General features: G+C 41.5%; 1 long non-coding RNA gene across 2 annotated transcripts; it reads right to left on the reverse strand.

The window, feature by feature from the left end:
- Positions 1 to 2,057: 2,057 nt before the first annotated feature.
- On the reverse strand, positions 2,058 to 4,342 carry LOC110015080. 2 transcript variants are annotated; one of them, XR_002290142.2, is made up of 3 exons: positions 4,177 to 4,342; positions 2,619 to 2,713; positions 2,058 to 2,532 (listed from the first exon to the last, which is right to left on the reverse strand). It is a non-coding gene; the product is annotated as an uncharacterized LOC110015080 (long non-coding RNA). The 2 variants fall into 2 exon arrangements; XR_002873263.1 differs by lacking the exon at positions 4,177 to 4,342 and adding an exon at positions 3,848 to 4,015.
- Positions 4,343 to 4,759: the final 417 nt, after the last annotated feature.

Here is a 4,759-nt window from a genome sequence, read left to right on the forward strand (position 1 = left end):
TAAAAAAACACTTTCGGACATGTGTTCAGTTTCAAATGCCCCTACAGTTGGAGCTATAGGTGGAAGCCAAAGGGGTAGGGAAGAAATTCCCTATATCAGGTAAATCATTTATTTGCAACATACTCGGACACTATAATCATTTCTAGAGTATGCCATGACCTACTCATAATCAGCCTGGTGGGATTTCTCCAACTGTAAAAATATTCACTGATAGCAAGCAGATCTACCTCTCCTTTGGAGCAATCCTGACGACCTGATAAATAGGACATTTTTAGACTTTTCTGTTGGACAGAATGAGGTAGAAACACCTAAAAATGCACACCAAAAAAGAATGTGTGGAGAGGGAGATTGGCCTCGGGCCCCGGCTTGGGGGGCAGGCTGCTTGGCAGTGGCGCCTTCCCCCAGGGTTGTGGTATAAATCTTCACAAACTCTTCACGCCAAAAGTTTTGATTAAAAATTCGATTGATTAGGGCTCTTTGGTGGGCTCAGACAATCTGTACAGGCCACTACGTGCACCCTTGGGTCTGGATATTAGCACAAGGGAAATCAGGGTTCAATTCCCAGGGGGCACAATGAGCTTCATCCAGACCCTTCACGTTAATGCCTACTGTCAGGAAGGGCATCTGCTGTAAACCTGTGCGACAACCTGAAAGATGAACAACAACATTTCACACCAGACTCACCACACAAGGGGGATTGGTCACCAGTCCAATGACCTATCTGAGTAGGAGGGCCTAGCAGCTGGTTTGTGGTTGGTGGTTGTCTCACTGGTTTTGGCTCCTTGACCTTCTGTCACCATGGTGGGGGGATCCCTGTGATTCACAAATCTGAGATTTGGCTAATCATATTGCCTTTGGGCCTTCATATTTTGCCTCCTCCCTCGGGTTCCACCTTTGTATCTGCTCCAAAATTCATAACTTCCTATTTTAACAGTAAAATCTGTCCAACACAAGAGACTTTAGCTCTTATCGGCTCGCTCAGCTGCTTAACAGGACAAGTTAAAATAAATAAACAAAATCTGGTAGGTGTACCTTGCAGTTCCCTTGGGGCTCATTGACACGGCTTCATCTCACCTACTTTATTTTTACATGTACTTTTGCCAAGACTTGTCGCTCGCGGTATGCCCGTAGAAAAAATAATGTATGAACATTCTCACCCTTTGTGTGTTGTCACTAAGTGGTCTACGACCTTCCTACACTCCAACCCGTGCCTGGTACTGATTTCGCCCGTGTCCACCTGTAAGGCATTGTACGGAGCCACGTTAATTACACTACCAAATATTTATATATAATAAATTCTTCAGCTTTTTACAATCTTGTACACAACTTCTTTTCCACAGATAAAAGCATGTCAGCCCAAAATCACATTTAGAAAAATTGCAAAGCCTAAGACTGATGGGGATGTGGTCAGAGCGTTGGCCTTTCTGCTAAATCCTGCAAATGATATGTTATTTCTAATAAGAATTCAAAGTAGCCATAAAGTCAGCTTCATCTGCATCCATATCCTGCAGCAGCAGAGCAGAAGAAGTTGAAGTGAGTGGTACTGCTCTTTAGTCAGCAGCTTTTACACGCCTGTATGAGTTATAAATAAAAGGAGCAGTTACAGTGTGTGACAATTTTTATAGAGAGGCAGTGGCTGAATATTATGCTGGCAGGTGGGTTATTGGTGTTATTAGTTACAAATGCGACAGAACCGTTGGGGGCATGTGTCGCAGAAGTAAGCAACCTTAAAGCTGTGTCACACAGCCACTTCATACATTTGTGCATATTGCACGGATGAGAATTGGTCATACGTGAATATAGGTTGAAAAAGTGAGAAAGGTTGTGGTTCTTTAAACAAAATAGTCACAGATGTATCAGGAATGAACCACATTAAAACCAAGGAAGAAGTACAAATAAACCATGCAAAGAACACGTAAACCAACGAAGAACATGAACTATGCAGGATTATTGTGACGTTTATATGCAATATATTATTGATTTGTGGGTCGGTTATGTAATTTAAACATATGTGTGGTACATGCGTAAAAAAAGTCAGTTAGACCAGTGTTTACAACCAGTGATGGTCAGGTCCCGGAAGAGCAGCAGAAATCAGAGTTAAGCAGTTTAGTTTTCCCTTAAGTTTATGTTGGAGAACAAAGGAATTACAGTCAGAGATTCCAGTGTTTGTATCATGATCAGCAAGGCTGAGCAGACCCAGTTGCTGGAACCCGGAAGGACAACAGGAGATGGAACTGGATTTAATTATTTATTGTCCCAGTCTGTGGATAGTGATCGGGTGGAGACCAGTATATATGAATGGATGATGTTTATCCAACGGCGTAGCAACTCTTGAGGAAAGGTTGAGAGAAGTTGCATGGTGTGTAGTCTTGGCGTGGCTTTGTGTTGTGACGTGTTTTGGAGTCGTGGCATGACTCAGAGTTTTGACGTGACTTGTAGTTGTGGCTGGGAGTCGTGGCGTGGCTTAGAGACTTTGGATCTCTGAGGCTTTTCTTAATGCTCGTGTGCAGGTTGGCACACATACAATCTGTTCTGTAGACGAAGTACAAAACTGGAATTAACTAGATAGCATGGATTGCGTAAACTAGATAGCATGACTTAGTGACCAGGTTAAGCACCATGGAGAGGCAACGAACTGGCGAAGAATGCTGGTGGAGGTTCCTCTTAAGTAGCAGGCTGGATGATGAGGTGAGTGCCAACAGCTGGGTTCAATCTGAGAAGCAGAGCAGAGAGGGGAGGGGAGAGGACTCCCTGAGGTAGCATGACAGTTTGGTCCAAATCATCTTTAAAAAAACAAACAGGTGATTTCTAATAATGTCTGGAATGAAGAACAAATTCAAACTTTATTTACTTTTGAATAACTTGAAGTTAAGTTTAAATATAAGTAATAACAAAATCCAAGAAACAGCATTAAGGTGAAATCGCCAACAGACACATTTAACTAAAATGAAACCATTTCATCACACAAAAAGAAATAAAACATTTTTGGTAAAGTTATTTTTTTTTGATTAAGACAAATGAAAAAATAATAAAAATTGTTCTTGAACAAACATAAAAAATATTTTAAAATAAATTACCATTTAGACAAAATGTCATTTAATTTAGTTTTTTTAAGGTTTACATGAAATTAATTGCATTTCAATAAACTGGAGGGGAAAAAAACTTCCTGGTCAAATTTGCAACTAATTTAGTTGAAAACATTTAGGAAAAACAGCTGCAACTTCAAATTTCTTGTGCCTAAATTATTACAAAAAAATACGTATGAGATCATGGAGGGACCGTACAGCAATATGGAATACAGAGTTTCACTTTTTTTTATTTTGGTTGCTGGTGTGCTGCAGGATGTTTGTCAAGGAAAAGTGTACCATGTTTCAAAAAAGGTTAAAAAAGACTAACTCTGCGTTAGACATAGGTTTAATGGTTGTGGAAAGACACAAATTGTGCATGGATCTTACAAAAATCTTGCACAATTGTGTAAGATTTACATAATAATTGTGTATAAACTTCGTCAAATATGCATAAACTGCGTAATTCTCAACTGACCAAAAAATGTGAACAGCCCAACACCGAATTCCCAAAAAGACCCTGTGACCGTAACTTTTGATGCACGTCTGCGCACATCGACGAATGACGAACGCAAGGAACACGTGTTAATTACATTTATCACGCATGGATCACGAAAGAACAAAAATTCAAACGTGAAAAATGTACAAAATGTATGTAGTGGTCGTGTGACACGGCCTATCAGGCACAGGAAACCCCCACCCAAAAAAAATTTCTCACATCAGGACAGCCGTGTCTGTTTTTACAGAATAAATATTGCAAGCAAAACATGTTTAATTCTCACCAGGATCGGCTCCAGGTTCCTGGTGAGTCAACCGGGGGTTGGGGAAATGGAGTGCTGAAATATTTATCAGAGCGTTGCATATTCAGCAGCGGGTCCTTTGTGCATGCTCGTGTGATCTTTCACAACACGTTCGCAAATTAAATATTTATCGCATTTAAATAAAAAAGCTGAGTCCTGGGCCTCGCTGAGTGCCCGTGTGTGTCTGAGAGCACGAGGGGAGAGTCATGTGCTATCAGGCGTGATTGGTGAGGTGGAGGGAGGGGGGGAGGGGGGTTGCCCCCAGTGGCTGGAGTGTGTTGGGCCTGTTAGGATGGAGATATGAGACTCACCTAGATATCTGCTTATTCAAAGAGACTGGAAGGAGTCTGAGTTGATCTGCTTCTGAGGGAGCTGCTGAAGAGGAAAAAGCAGCGAGTCTGATGCAGCGATTTCACCCACTAGTGCAGAAGAAACAAGCTGCCCTAAAAAACAAACAGAAAAATCCACAGTATTAAATTTGCACCCCAAACTGCTGAGTTGCAAGTTCTGAGTTTCTATTTCCAAACCTATTGAGTCCCTTTCAGGGTCACTAGGTTGCTGGATCCTATCCCAGCTACTGTAGGCCTTTTTGCTACATACACACACCAGGCATGTGTGGCACGTTGAACACGCTAAACAGGCCTTCTTCAACACGTTTTTAGCATCTGTGGCTACCCGATACTTGCACATGTATATAGTTGGAAAAGACTTGGTCCAAAATATCAAAGTGGTGCAGATCTCGTGAATCTCACTCCAGGCTTTTTCTTTCACAGCTCTCCTCTGATTTACTATGAAAGACTTGACGTCATGGAATTCAGACAGCACACAAAGCACAAATTATGAAATTCTCCTCCCATGGTCATTCTTCAACCAGTTGGCACTTCCTTGTTTTGA

This window comes from Oryzias latipes, chromosome 5, assembly GCF_002234675.1.
Source record: "Oryzias latipes chromosome 5, ASM223467v1".
Taxonomy (NCBI): Eukaryota; Metazoa; Chordata; class Actinopteri; order Beloniformes; family Adrianichthyidae; genus Oryzias; species Oryzias latipes.